Source organism: Moschus berezovskii, chromosome 1 (assembly GCF_049115385.1).
Source record: "Moschus berezovskii isolate FMDL1 chromosome 1, NW_MosBer_1.0, whole genome shotgun sequence".
Taxonomy (NCBI): domain Eukaryota; kingdom Metazoa; phylum Chordata; class Mammalia; order Artiodactyla; family Moschidae; genus Moschus; species Moschus berezovskii.
In genome coordinates, this window is record NC_142460.1 from 105,504,868 (window position 1) to 105,520,767 (window position 15,900).

General features: G+C 41.7%; 1 protein-coding gene across 2 annotated transcripts in view; it reads left to right on the forward strand.

Moving 5' to 3' along the window:
- Positions 1-15,900, forward strand: part of KLHL6 (kelch like family member 6) — a 121,980-nt gene that overhangs the window by 3,895 nt on the left and 102,185 nt on the right. Inside the window, exon 1 of one of the 2 annotated variants that reach the window (XM_088838741.1) lies at positions 8,784-8,807. The exons of the other annotated variant lie outside the window; for it this stretch is intronic. The gene's annotated coding sequence lies outside the window, so the exon portion shown is untranslated. Of the gene's footprint in view, positions 1-8,783; positions 8,808-15,900 lie in introns of those variants that run through there. 2 annotated transcript variants of the gene reach the window in all.

A 15,900-nucleotide genomic window follows, 5' to 3' on the forward strand; every position in this document is an offset into this window, starting at 1 on the left:
CTCCAAGTTTCTTCTGCTCCTCTGTTTTTGCCTGAACACCTTATCTTCCTCGCGCATCTCCTTGGCCTGCTTGGGCTGCTTCAGGGGCTTCTTACCGCCTTTGCAGCTGAACATGGTGCCTGCCACCCCTTTCTCAGCTTCTTTTCCTTAAGAGGTGAGAAGGGGCTTCACAGGTGGGAAGGGGAAGGTATATAAATGACTATTAATTCCCAGGTGGCTCAGTAGTAAAGAATCCACCTGCCAAGGCAGAAGACAGCAGGAGATGTGGGTTAAATCTCTGGATTGGGAAGATTTCCCCTGGAGAAGGAAGTGGCAACCTACTCCAGTATTCTTGCCTGGAGTATCCCATGGATAGAGGAGTCTGGAGGGCTACAGTCCATGAGGTTGTAAAAGTCAGACACAACTAAACAACAATAGAAGCAGAGAACAGAATGGTTCTGATAGGAGCCGGGGTCGGAAGGTGGCAGAATGGAGATGTGGATCAAAGGAGGTAAAGTTTGAGGTATGCAAGGTGAATAAGTACTAGAGGTCTAACATATGACAACATTAATATAGTTAACAATATTTTACTGTACACCTGAAGTTTGTTAGAAGTGTAGATGTTAAGTGTTCTCACCACATGTGCTGGTATGCTGCATACTCAGTCATGTTCAACTCTTTGTAGCCCTCCAGGCTCTTCTGTCCATTGGATTTCCCAGGCAAGAATACTGGAGTGGGTTGCCATTTCCTTCTCCAAAGGAACTGAACCCAGGGATTGAACCCACATCTCCTGCATTGGCAGGTGGATTCTTTACGTCTAATCCACCAGGGAAGCCCACTCTGCTTCTAGTTTCAGCATTTTTTAGATTCCACACACAAGTGATGTCATTAGGTATTTATCATTCTGTGTTTGGCTTATTTTCACTTAGTGTAATGTCCTTTACATGCATTCATGTTGTTGCACGTAGCAAGATTTCCTTCCTTTTTAAGGCTGAATTCCAATTTATGTATATAGCCAACAGTGTTTCTTTATGGAGAGTCAAGAAGGTAACTTTGGATTCAGATGGACTGGGTTCAGATCCTAACTTTGTTACTGCTGACAGTGATAGTGGATGGTTTATTTAACTGCTCTGATGTTCAGCTTCTTTATGTGAAATGTAATAATACCGTTTTCCTATAAGAATTAAATGACTGCTTCTGGTAAGGGCACATAGACCCCAGCAAACAGTTAAGTATTATTCAATCAGGACATAACAATAGATATTATTTTGTAAAATATAACAGTTATTACTATTATGACAGGACATGATGATGCATTGACAAATCTTTGCAAAGAAAATCCTTCCTGTTTAACAAGAAACAACATGGGGTAATGGAAAAAATACGCAGAAAAAAGAGGAGTCCTAGGGAGCCTAGTCAAGGCTATGGTTTTTCCCGTGGTCATGTATGGATGTGAGAGTTGGACTATGAAGAAGGCTGATCCCTGAAGAATTGATGCTTTTGAACTGTGGTGCTGGAGAAGACTCTTGAGAGTCCCTTGTACCACAAGGAGATCCAACCAGTCCATTCTAAGGGAGATCGATCCTGGGTGTTCATTGGAAGGACTGATGCTAAAGCTGAAACTCCAATACTTTGGCCACCTCATGCGACGCGCTGACTCACTGGAAAAGACTCTGATGCTGGGAAAGTTTGGGGGCGGGAGGAGAAGGGGACGACCGAGAATGAGATGGCTGGATGGCATCACCGACTTGATGGACATGAGTTTAAGTGAACTCTGGGAGTTGGTGATGGACAGGGAGGCCTGGCGTGCTATGATTCATGGGGTCGTGGAGAGTCGGACACGACTGAGCGACTGAACTGACTGACTGACTGAATTGAGGGAGCCCTGCCATAACTTAGTCACACTGGACACCTCACCTAATCTCCTGGGGTCTCAGTTTCCTCATCTGTAAAAGGAGCACTGTGCTTTGCACCCATGAAGGTGTTTGGCTAAAGTATTTCTAGAGGCCTGTCTAGTTTTAGAAGTACAGGAAAAAAAATTGTGAATTTTTTTGATTGAAAGGACTTCAGTGGAAAAGTTCTTTTGTTTCAACAAGCACCCAAATCAGGACATTCCTGGGGGCATATAGAACTCTTTAGGAAAGAGCTGGGTGGATATAAGAGGTCACGAATGACCAGAAATCATGTTCCAGCTGTGAGAGTGAAAAGCCTGCTTGATCGGGTAATGGGATTTGGGGAGGACGCAGCTGCTTCCTTTGGGATCAAACTGAACTCAGGTCCTCTCCTGAACCTTTAAAACAACCCTCCCACACCCTCCCCAAAACCTTTCCCAGCTGAATCCCTGGATCAGTGCCACCTGCTCCTGTAGCCCCACCACCCCCCCTCCAAGTCACCCCACTCCTGTGCCTCACCTTAGTTTGCCCTGCTCACAGCCCTTCTTACGAGACTCATTGCTTCCCCAAATTTAACCCCAGCTCTTCCTATTTTTACTTCTCAACTCAGGGACTTCTGGGAGTACATAATCACATGCCCTAGGGAATTATGACAGTACTGGCTCTCACTCTCCCTCTTACCTTCTCATTATTAATCTCTTGCTTTAAAAAGAAGAAATAAGTAGTTTTTAAAGTTCCTTTCCTCTAAATTTTAAAGTATTATGTGCCAACTGTAGAAAACTTTAGAGGGGTAAGGAAGAAATTGGATATCATTTATAATCTTTCAACCCAAAGAGAGCTACATGCTAGCAATATATTTCCAATATTTTATTACTTGTATCTGTATTTATAGTGTATCTATAGTTATTTATTGGAGAAGGAAATGGCAATCCACTCCAGTATTCTTGTCTAGAGAATTCCATGGACAGAGGAGCCTGGTGGGCTATAGCCCTTGGGGTCACAAAGAGTTGGACATGAGTGACTAGCACTTTCTATAGCTATTTATACATATTTTTGCATATTTAATACTATACATGAAAAATATACTCTTGTATATCACCATTTAATAGGTGGCTTTCTATTTCCTTCTCTCTGATCTAGGTTGACCTCTTGGCAGTCCCAATGACACTGACCTACATGGAACTGGCTTACATAAGCATGTTATTACTAATTATTGAGATGAGTTAGAGTTCTACATGCTAAAAAATGATGTCAATCCCCAAACTGATGGCGATTTAGGCTCATCAACTCTGCAGACATGAATTCCAGGACAAATTTATTGTTTTTTTAAAAAATTTCTTAGCATACAATTATTTACAGTGTTCCCTTATTTTTTATTTTTCATTTTATTTTTATATTCCTCCCTTTCACTTTTTATTAAAGAGAAATTGGCAACAAGATTAAAGTAAATCTTTCATTCAAATATTACTCATAATACCATTATCCTATCAGTACAACTATTGATATTTAAGCATTTTGTATACATTTCACATAGGCTCAGAATTTGATTACATGCTATTATATACATTTGGGCTTCCATGGTAGCTCAGCTGGTAAAGAATCTCCCTGAAATGCAGGAGACCCTGGTTCTATTCCTGGGTTGGGAAGATTCCCCTGGAGAAGGGATAGGCTACCCATTTCAGTATTCTTGGACTTCCCTGGTGGCTCTGACAGTAAAGAATCTACCTGCAATCCAGGAGATCTGTGTTTGATCCCTGGATTGGGAAGATCCCCTGGAGGAGTGCATGGAACCCACTCCAGTATTCTTGCCTGGGAAATCTCACGGACAGAGAAACCTGGTAGGCTACAGTCCATGGGGTCGCCAAGAGTCAGATACTACTGAGCGACTAAGCACAGCACATATACATTTATATTTTTAAATTTAAGACTATGTTAGGAATATTTTCTGTGGTGTATCAAGTCCACCCACTTAACTGTTTTCATTGACTTTACATTAATAATAAAAGCAGTAATGGCCAACATTTACTGAGCCCTATTCTAGGTGTTTATTAAGTACTTTACCTGCATTGTCTTATTTAATCTCCACAATAGCACTGTGAGGTAGCAAGTATCATTAATTAGCTGGCCCCCTTTTTACAGATGGGATCACAGATTCAGAGATATTAATTAGTTTGCCCAAAGGCTGGAGTGTAGTAGAAAGTCTGACTCTGGGTTCTGTGCTTCTTTTGAATCAATACACAGTTCTTGTTGCTTAATAATGTACCTTAGTAGGTGTGCTGTATTTTGCTCAACTACTCCTTTTGTTTTGGATACTTATGCTGCATCATTTTTTTCTCCAATTTTGATAACCTTGCAATGGACCTATTCTTGGATATAGATTTCTACTTCTGCTAAATAATTTCCTCATGGTTAGTTCACAGAAATGGAAAGGGAAAATAATTTTATTCAAAGGGAGCTAATTGGAGGAGCTGTTGGAGGGGCAAACACAGAAGAATTTATTCAGCTCTTTTGCCACAGGCTCTGTCCCTGAGCCCCACTCTGTGGAGTTGGGGGAGGTAGGGCGGTAGTGAAATTGGAGCATTGCGGAATCTGGTCCCTTTCAGTCTGTGTTTAGGGCCTCTCTTGTTATGGAACATCGGACTTCCTGTTACTGTTATGTTTATTAAGGACATTTAAATTTATTTTCTTACCCCCACTTTAAGAAAAAGACCATTTTTCTTCTTTGTATCCCAGAGCTTAACATAGTGCTCATTAAATCGTAAGTGTTTAATAAATGCACGTTGAGTAATTAAGTGAAGGATAAAGACCTCTCTTAACTTCGAACCCGCGGTTTCAGTTGAACTAACTGTGATAGTTAATACCTAGTGAGGACGTGTATTAAGCATCAGGATAGGTTAAGTCTCTTTATTTTGATGCTTTTGGGAGCTTTGCTGACACTGGAAGCTTCTGTCCTTTATGGAGTGTGTGTGCTCAGTCGCTTCAGTTGTATCTGACTGTTTGTGCCCACCATGAACTGTAGCCTACCAGGCTCCTCTGTCCACAGGGATTCTCCAGGCAAGAATACTGGTGTGCGTTGCCATTTCCTTCTCCATCTGTCCTTCCCAGGGTTAGCAAATCCCTACCAATAGCAAAAAATTTCCTGGAAGCGCAAGCCAACCAACTCAATTTTATATCAGAACCATCTGCTTTATTAGGTGCTCACAGGACTCAGCTTTGGGCTACTGTTCCCCTGTCTTCATCCCCCCAGGGCTATGTACCTGACCACTAAGGACAGCCCCAATGCCCCAGAGTTGACTGAAATCATTCAAACTAGCCAACCTTAAACCTGCTTACCTTTATTCCTTCCTGTGGAAACCATAATAAAGGCTCTTGCCACATTTCCCCCTCAATTCCTCCACTCCCTCATCAATACTTCTGCTTCCCCACATGGCCCTGTTTGGCACAATGTACCCCTTTGGGAACTGTGAACAACAGTCTTTTCAATGGCAATCACCTCCTTCTGTGCTGGCCTCATTATACTTGAATAATAATAAAACTTACATCATAAAACTTCCCTGGTGGCTCAGGGGTAAAGAAATCTGTCTGCAGTGCAGGAGATGCTGGAGATGCAGGAGATATGGGTTCCATCCCTGGGTAAGGAAGATCCCATGGAGGAGGGCATGGCAACCTACTTCAGTACTCTTGTCAGAAGAATCCTGTGGACAGAGGACCCTAGCAGGCTACAGTCCATGGGGTTGCAAAGAGTTGGACATGACTGAAGTGACTGAGCATGCACGCACATCTTAAAACAGATACTAAAGTTGACAATGACTAAGGTGATGGGTGAAACATTGTGACCATGTACGGCAACAGTCAGGCTGCAAGATGTAACTGACAGTAGTAGTCAGTAGTACCTGTCAAGATACCTGGGACAGTACCTGAGAAGGACATGGCTCTTCTATAAGGTAACTGCCTTGATATCCCTGGCATGGACTTGGGAACCCAAGAAAGGGGGATCAAGGTTGTCTGAGGTTCCAAGGCAGGGATTTGGTTACAAATCATTCCCATTCTATTAGCGGGTTCAGAGTAGAACTGGCCACAAGATGCGGATGTAGCGGTCTGAATTATTGGTCCAGGCACCTCAAATTGCCCAGGAATGAAATTTGCCCTGGAGTGTAAGGTGAACTTGCAGCTGAGAGAGAGGTGAAATATAAAGCAGAGCAGGGAGCTGGGCAGTTCTGCTGGAGACCTTTCCTTTTTTTATTTCACAAGTTTCCAACCTTTTTTGAAGAACTGTTGGGAGCTGGGGGACTTAAAGTCTGGTTGATGGGTCTGACCCCATTCAGGATCAGAGAACTTCTATTTGAGACACTTAATGGTAACAGCAAAGCTTGGTGGGAAAAGTGTGGCAGTGGCAAGTGCAGACAAGGAGCTATAGAGAGCAAAACTGCTGAGCACTCAAATTGTCTGAGGGAGTCTCTGTGCCATCAGCTACAGCCAGGAACTACCCAAACTCCTGCTTATGTCACCACCAGAAATAAAATCTGACTCCTCCACACTGTTACCTTCACTAACAAAATGTTGTGTCTGTCTTGTGTGCTGAGGGCAGGACCAAGAGCTGGTGTGAGGGTGCTGGCTGGGTGGGCAGCCAGAAGGGTAGAGCTGGGAGGCAGGGGCTTGGCAGAAGCCAAGGGCTGGGTCACCAACAGGCTTAAACAGGATCCCGGTGAGCTATGGTCATAAAGAGGCATTAGATTAGTAAACCATCAGAGGGAAGCTGGATTCTCTGGTTTACAAGCAGATTTTGAACCAGGGGAGTGGATAAGGCAGAAATTGAGGCTGGAGGACTAGAGACAGCACCAGTAATTTTCCATATTTCAGGCATAGCTCTCCTTGGGTTAAGTTTTTTCTCTTTAAGAAAGAAACTGGGTTAAGTTGAGTTAATCAGGAATGGCTCAGGTTTTTTAATTGAAATTTAATTTGAAAATTAATTAATTTTTACAGACAGCTGCACCCACAGGATGGTCCTTCTAAGCCTTCAGGGAACCAGACCTCTCAGGGAAGTGCAGTGCCCGCCTGCATCCTCCCTTCCCCAGAGGCTCATGACAGATGGCAGGCTGGGCCTTTGGCAGAGGGCATTCATTTGTGCATCAGGGATCAACTTTGAATTTTTCCTGCAGGACCCAGCCTCCCACCTCTGGGGAAAGGAATGAGGGGTGGAATTATATAAAATATAGAAAGTAGTGTAAAGATATGGAATAAGCCACTCACAATTCCGCTTTTCAAAGATGGTCTTCTGCATCTGTGGAATAGACATAATTACTATGCTGGATTGTTACATGAGATGAGGGAGAAGTTATTTAACATTTTGATAAGTTTCATTTGATTCTTTTCATTAAGCACTTTAAAATTGGAATCACATTGTATACATATATATTTTTTATTTCTCACATTTTTCCTTAACAAATATCGTGACTATTCTCTCTTTCTCTCTCTTTTTTTAAGCCCCACCGTATGGCTTGCAGTATCTTAGCTCCCTGACCAGGCTGGAACCCAGGCCCCTGCAGTAGAAGCACAGATTCTTAACCACTGTACTGCTAGGGAAGTTCTTACAACTGTTCTCATGGTTACAACTATGCTGTGTGTGCACATGTTCCAATACAATTACCTACAAAGCAGATGATGCATCAGATTTTGTTGGGGGGCAGCTGACTGACTCTGGGTGTAGAGAGTCCAATGCCTGGCCTGCCCCAGTACAGAACAAGAAGTACCCATTGATAATGTCACGATTGACAATGAAAATGAAGATGTTCTGCTCTGGGATTCAGAGATTAATTGGTCACATTTCTACTTAGAGGAAATTCACCATCTATGACGGATAGGGTGCTGGGGGATAAGTTGGCATGAGATGAAATCTAAACAGACTGCCTTTTGTTTAAGTTGTTTAAACCCCTGTTAGTCTTGGGTTCTCTGGGTCCATATTCATACCTAACACGGTGCATGAATTCTGTTAGAAAGGAAAGCTAAGACCTTATCTGAAAGTGAAATTCCAGGAAGCCCCAGAAAAGATGGGTGATTTTTGTTCTCTGTGGCCCTGCCTTTCACCATAATTTTGGAGGTATATCTGGGCCCTGCCTCTGGGGGCAGATTGGGTGAAGGCCAGAGCCAAGGACTTGACAAAAATACTTTTTCAAACTATCACTTTGAATGATTGCTTTATATTCTATCACATGATCAAAACATAATTTATTTATCCCTTTTCATTATGCTGAGTATTTAAGTTGCTTCTAGTTTGCTGTTAAAGTACCATAAAGCAGTGGTCCCCACCCTTTTTGGCACCAGGGACCAGTTTCATGGAAAACAGTTTTTCCACGGACCAGGTCAGGGGGATGGTTTTGGGGTGATTCAAGCTCATTACATTTATTGTGCACTTTATTTCTATTATTATTATTACATCAGTTCTACCCCAGATCATGAGGCATTAGACCTCAGAGACGGGACCCCTTCTATAAAGAACATGTTGTTACATAAATCATTCTCTTAAATTTGATCTATTTTATGAGTATTAGATGGGAAGAAAGCTATTTTAACATTTTGGTGTGTTCCCTTCTAGTCTTTTTATTCAGCATTTAAAAATGATTAGAATCACTCTGTATATATAATTTTATTCCACCTTTTTTCTTAGTAATATATCATGACTATTCTCATGGTTATGTTTTGTTTATAGATATGATTAAGTCAGCATCTGAAAGCCTAAGGCCCTTGAAAAAAAGTGAAAGTGTTAGTCACTCAGTCGTGTCCAACTGTTTGCAACCCTACAGACTGAAGCCCACCAGGCTCTTCTGTCCATGGGATTCTCCAGGCAAGAATACTGGAGTGGGTTACCATGCCCTTCTCCAGGGGATCTTTCCAACCCAGGGATCAAACCCTCATCTCTTATGTCTCCTGCATTGGCAGGTAGGTTCTTTACTACTAGTGCCACCTTGGAAGCCCTTAATGAATGGTAGTCCTTCTCTATTCTGTTTTTCTGTCACTCAGCGACTAAACTGGGCCTGCAGTTGACATCTCAGATAAGGCACTGCAGTCATCATTCTCCTAACTGGGGTATGATTCTTTTGTAGGGGAAGGAAGCCACACTCTCTCCAGGCCTTTTGATGTTTTGTGTCTTATTACGATATGCTGGATCTTCGATCTTCATTGCGGCATGCAGGATCTTTTTTGTTGCAGCATGCAGGTTCTTTAGTTTTGGTATGCAAGATCTTTAGTTGTGTCATGTGGGATCTAGTTCCCTGACCAAAGATTGAACCTGGGCCCCCTGCATTGGGAGCATGGAGTCTTAGCCACTGAACCACCAAGGAAGTCCAGTGATTCTTAAATTATATGGTGCCTTAGAATCACAAATACTTATGGGCCCAATACTTAGGATTTCTGATTTTGTAGGTCTGGAAACTTGCATTTCTAACAAGTTCTCAGTCGATCCTGCTATTGCTGGTCTGGAAACACATTTTGAGAACTTCAGGCCTACAACTTTTACTACTCTTCCTGTCCTTCTGACTGACTCCTCTAATCCTTCAGGTCTCAGTTTTTATTTTATTACCTCTAAAAAGTATTTCCTAAACCTGAAGTCTAAATTAAGCATCCACCCTTTACACTTTCAAAGCCCCCTGGACTTGCGTGTGCATAGGACTGATCACAGTGTCTTATGACTTGTCTGTATCCCCCATTAGACTACAACTTATTTGGAAAAGTGACCATGTCTGTCCTGTTCATGGCTATATCTTCAACACCTTCTTAGTGCCTGAAACACAGTAGCTGCTCAATAAACGTTTGTTGACTGAATGAGTGAGGCACATCCTGGGTAGTTGGAACCAGAGCCTAGGGACTCATGAGGGTGGAGCAAGTAAAGAAGTAAGTTCTAATGGCACGTCTAGGAATTCAGACCTTAGGAAATAAGCAGAAAAATGTAGGAGCTATACATCCAGGAACTGGACCTCAGGAGCTTGGTCCACCTCTGCGTTTTGAGAGCAGAGCAGAACCTACTATCATAGAAAATAAACAGGGACTTAAGCTTCAATTTCTGATTAAGATGCTTGATCCATGGATGAACCTGGAGGGCATTATGTTACGTGAAATAGGTCAGACAGAGAAAGACCTCAACCCCTTCTGGGGTCTTTGCTGAATGACCAAGGTGCTTAGTGAGGTTTCCAAACTCTGCCTGATCAGATTCAGATGTGTCCCAGATCTAGGTGAGCACTGGGAATTTTCCAGCTTGCAACCTCAACCACTGATAATTTCCCAGGATTGTTTGTGAAGATTAAATCAAATAATTCATATGAAGAATATTCCAGGGGATCGTTTTCAGGAAAAGGGCTTCTAGGATGCTGGCAATGTATTTTTTTAATCTGTGTGATGCTTACATGTGTGTTCACTTTGTAACTATTTGTTAAACTGAACATATTCTGTATATATGTTATGCTGCTGCTGCTAAGTCGCTTCAGTCGTGTCCGACTCTGTGTGACCCAAGAAACGGCAGCCCACCAGGCTCCCCAATCCCTGGGATTCTCCAGGCAAGAACACTGGAGTGGGTTGCCATTTCCTTCTCCAATGCATGAAAGTGAAAAGTGAAAGTGAAGTCACTCAGTCTTGTCTGACTCTTAGCGACCCCACGGACTGCAGCCTACCATACATCTCAATAAACATTAAAAGAAAGAATATAACATAGTGCAGACATATAGTAGGTGCTTAATAAATGGAAGTCAACCTGATTAAATGAGATAAGATATGTAAAAGGCCTGGCACAAAATTCAGTGCACCATGGGTTCAGGATCATTTCCTGTAAGTAAATTTTTATGCAAGAATGTGTGTGTTCAGTCGCTTCATTCATGTCCGATTCTTTGCGATGCCATGGACAGTAGCCCACTAGCCTCCTCTGTCCATGGAATTTTCCCGGCAAGGATACTGGAATGTGTTGTCATGCCCTCCTCCAAGGGATCTTCCTCACCCAGGGATCAAACCCATGCCTCCTGCATCTCCTGAATTGCAGGCAGATACTTTACCTGCTGAGCCATCAGGGAAGTTCCTTGTGAAGGTATAACCTACAAAACAAAAACAAGATAACAACAACCCAAATACACAAAGTATAAGCACACAGTTCAGTGAATTTTTCTTAATGTGAACACACTGAAGTAACCAATAACCATGTCAAGAAATATAACTGAATGGTTCTTAACATAAAAGAGTATGAAATGAGATTTTTCTGATGTTTCAGAATTTTGGCCAAATGCTCAAAGCCAATAATAAATACCCCTCACCCTTCTAAAGAACACTGTCAGACATACTTTCAGGATCTCCTAAAATATTACAGGAAAAATAGAGATAACAGACTTGTGGACACAACAAGGGAAGGAGATGGTGGGACGCATTGAGAGGGTAGCATTGAAACGTATACATTACCATACGTAAAATAGCTAGCTAGTGAGAAGTTGCTGTGTAATACCAGGAGCTCAACCCTGTGCTCTGTAACAACCTAGAGAGGTGGAATGGACAGAGGTGAGAGGGAGGTACAAGAAGGAGGGGATATATGTATACATGTGGCTGATTCATGGTGTTGGATGGCAGAAACCAACACAACATTGTAAAACAATTATCCTCCAATTTAAAAAAAAGAGGACAGAGCTGGTCCTGAGACTAGCAGCCTCTGCCACCTACCTCCAGCCTCACAGGGGACTAGGATTTTAAAGGGGGTTCATTTCAGAATCTGCCTTGGAGGGAGTGATGTAGTTAAGTAATGGACTGACAAGGAATTATAACCCCTGTGCTTCTGACAGTTTGAGGGAAGCCTGACATACAGACTCTGAAATTTGAGGTGGAAGGTGGGAATGAGGTTAGGCACTGGTGCTTGCTTTTGATCTGGAGAATTCTGAAAGTAGAAAGTGGGCTGGAGAAGACTATGATGGTATTGTTCAAGAGAGGGCAATAATTTAGTGGAGCATGAATGGTGATTTCCCTGGCCAAATGGATGCTGCAGTGGGTAGTGGGCTTTCAGTTGCCTGGATGGGGTCCTGTCCCAGAGGGCTATCTGCCAGGACTCAAGGAGTATGAGGAAATGGTGGTTATCTCTGGAGGTCAGGAGATGCAAGGGTGGATTGTATTAAATTAGCCGGAAGGTACAAGACATCACCCACATCAGGGAACCATGCACGGCAAAGATACCATGGTAGCCTCTGACAAACCCACAGATGCTTCCCTCTGAAGACCTAGTATGTGACCCTCAGCTAAGTTAGTCAAGAGAAAGCACAAACTGCACCAGCCTGAGTTAAAAGACCATTCCCTTCCCCCAACCCGATCCTGGAAGAGCCAGAAGATGAGGTGAAACAAGAGAGTGAAATTGCCGACCACACATGCCCTCTTACCTAGTGTTGATCCCCTAGCCACAGGTCAATCCTGAGGGGTGGAGAGCAGTGCAGAATTGGATGTGAGGTGTTTTTTTTTTTCCTTACCCTGGACTGGATTTTTTTTTACGGTATCCAGCTGAGGTTATTCCTATAGCCACAAGAACCTGAAAAACTTTAAGATCTTCCTAAGATCCTGTCCAGGGACTAAAAAAAGAGATCCGGTGAGGTATGTTAAAGGATGGTATTAGGAGACAAAGCCATTTCCTGTTCGTACCTTTTGAGTTCCGTCCTCTGTGTGTGTGTGTGTGTGTGTGTGTGTGTGTGTGTGTGTGTGTGTGTGTATGCATCAGCTGGGCTATGACAGAGCGTGGAAAATTTCTCTTCCGCTATTAAAGTACACTTTTGCAGAGAGTAGAATTCACTAAGTCCTGTCTCTCTCCCGTGGACAGTCCTAGGTAAATGCAGGTAGGTTCTCTCTCTCCTCTTTCATTATCAATCTGTATGTGAAGGTTTTCCAGATGATTCTCAGATCTTTTAAAAATGTACAGTCCCTCCACTATCAGTTACATTTTAAATTCATGCCTTCCATGTATCAAAGTCATTCTGGGCCCCTTTGCAGAAATTGGAGTCAGATAGACCTGATTTGTCTGTCTGCTATTATTAATTGCAGAGCCCTTCTCTGAACCTTCATTTTCCTGTCTGTAAATATGTACCTAAGATACAGACTATTAAGCAGTTAAATGCAAATACATAATAGGATAAAGCACCCAGAATAGCACCTGACACATAGCAAGTGCTCAATAGATGGTTAAAAATTAATATTGTTTTGAATAGTATCCCATCAAACTAAAGTATATTAGTTTGATTATTTTCTATAGCCGTAGTTTTTCTTAATGTTTAAATTTTCTAAGGTTTGTTGTCTAAACTATTGAAAACAGTGCTAGCAAAAAAGCTTTGGCCCTGAATGCAAATTTCTTTGGCGCTATAAGTGAAATGATTCCTAGAAGTGAAATGATTAGGTCAAATGTGTAAACAGTTGTATACTAGTTAGTACCGAGAAAAACTGGACCAATTTGAAATGCAAATTTAACGTCTGGGTGTATTTATTTCCAAAATCCTGGAAATAGTGATACTTTAAAAACATTTACATTTGTGATGGGTGCTGAGACCTTCTCTTTTATGTAAGGCTCAAAATTTCAGACTTTTTGTAAGTGTTTTCAATCCCGTTTGCCTTGTATACTTTTTCCCAGTCTGCATCATTTGTGGTTGGCTCTTTTTCTGTTTCATTGCTCTGAAATATATATTTTATATATGAAAATTTATATCTTATACAAAAAATTTTCAACATATTTGGTTCTTTAATATATCAGCAGCTTAAAATAGTAGAAGTAGGTGTTAAATACTTAGTTGGACACGACTGAAGTGACTTAGCAGCAGCAGCATTTGCCAATATTAAATGTTTCATAGGTGTTACTTATTTCATTTATAGTAGGTGCTTCAGGTCTGGTATCTTGAATCTATTTCTGGGTACTCAACTTGATTTAATTTTGTCATTTTTTCCCTGATTTTAGGTCCATAACAAACAGATTTCATAATTATGATTCAGTTCAGTTCAGCGTTCAGTCGTGTCTGACTCTTTGTAACCCTATGAACATCCATTTAAATGATCATTCATATTCTTGGTAGTTTTCTTTTATTAAATTTCACTAAGGAATTTTAGTTTTTGAAATATCTTATTGTATTTTAGTTGTTATCTCCTGTAACCTGTATCTAAACTTTGGGTCAATGTTCCTCCCATTTTAGTTTTTCTATATTTCTGATTTTTTTCTATTGTGAACATGTGGGGACAGTATACACTTAATAATAAGAAAAATGTGATATATAGGCTCTTTAGTGGTAATAAAATGAAGTACAAGAGGGTAGCATGATTGTAACTTCATGACTAAGTGTTGACTGAAATAGGCAGAGAAGTGTGGGCCATCCTCTCACTGGTTTCTGGACATGGGCTCCCCAGGCTCTCCTGTTTGTTGAGGACTGGAACATTGTACTTTTCTTGATTACAGCTCTCAAAGAACTGCATCAAAACTCAAATGACCAGGAATAGTCTTGACATAGTACAGGTAGTGTGTTTGTATTTCTTAAATACATAATAATATTACCTTGATTTTTTTCTTTTTTTATCCTGACTGATAATATTTGCCATATTATTGGTGGTAGTTTAAATAAAAGGGGTGATTCCTGTCTGATTTCTGCGAGCTGATTTTGCTTCCAGACGTGTTGGAATAATAAGGACTGGATTTACCCTCCACCCTTAAATAGCTAGTCAAGGCTATGGTTTTTCCAGTGGTCATGTATGGATGTGAGAGTTGAACTATAAGGAAAGTTGAGTGCTGAAGAATTGATGCTTTTGAACTGTGGTGTTGGAAAAGACTCTTGAGAGTCCCTTGGACTGCAAGGAGATCCAACCAGTCCATTCTAAAGGAGATCAATCCTGGGTGTTCATTGGAAGGACTGATGCTAAAGCTGAAACTGCAATACTTTGGCCACCTGATGTGAAGAGCTGACTCATTTGAAAAGACCCTGATGCTGGGAAAGATTGAGGGCAGGAGGAAAAGGGGACGAGGTGGTTGGATGGCATCACTGACACAACGGACATGGGTTTGGGTGGACTCCGGGAGTCAGTGATGGACACGGAGGCCTGGCGTGCTGCGGTTCGTGGGTCACAAAGAGTTGGACACGACTGAGCGACTGGACTGAACTGAACTGAACTTAAACAGCTAGAACAGTGGACAAAATATCCATTTAAAAAAAACTGTTTTTGGAATTTGGATGGCAACTAGAACAGATCTGTGGCCCCTGAGAGAAGGAAAAAAAAAGTGAGGTGAGTTTTACAATTGACTCACTGTACAGCCTGAATGGACTTAGCGTAGGACGAAGGAATTCTTTGAGCTAAAATATGTAAACTGGAGTTGAGACGTTAATGCAGCTAGAGCTCATGGGGCAGAGTACAGGAGGGGAGGGAAAGGCCCAAAGAAAGAGTTCTGGATATTCACAGAAAGACTCCCTTAAGTCCTTGGCTGAGTGATCTGCACGTGTGTGAGAGGAAGCTACTAAGGCTACAGAAAAGATCTCCACAAAGTCGGAAACTGAATGATTCCTGGAGTTCACACAGATCTGGGAATAGTCTGCTCCAGCAAGCAGAGTAGAAAGAGCTCATAATTTCTAAGGCATCAACTACAGATGCCAGTGGGGTATTTCCTTAGTGGTGAGGCTAAATTAGCCCTAGACTAAATTAAAGGCTGCTCTGGCTTCAAGGAATGCTTTGAAAAGAACAAACTGATTCTAGGTAACTTAACTGTACACCAGAACAAAATCTAACACTAATTCAGGAAATTCAACAAAACCCAGCACCCAAGTATAAGATTTACATTATCAGGTATCCAATAGAATAAATTACCATGTATGTAAAGAAGTGGGAAAATATGATCCATAAGCAGGAGAAAAGTCAACCAATATAAACAGACTCAGAAATGACAGAGATGATAGAATGAGAAAACAAAAATGTTAAAGCAGCTTTTATAAATATGCTCCATATGTTCAAGAGGGTGAAGGAACACCTGAGACAGAAATAGAAGATAAAAAATGGATCCAAATAG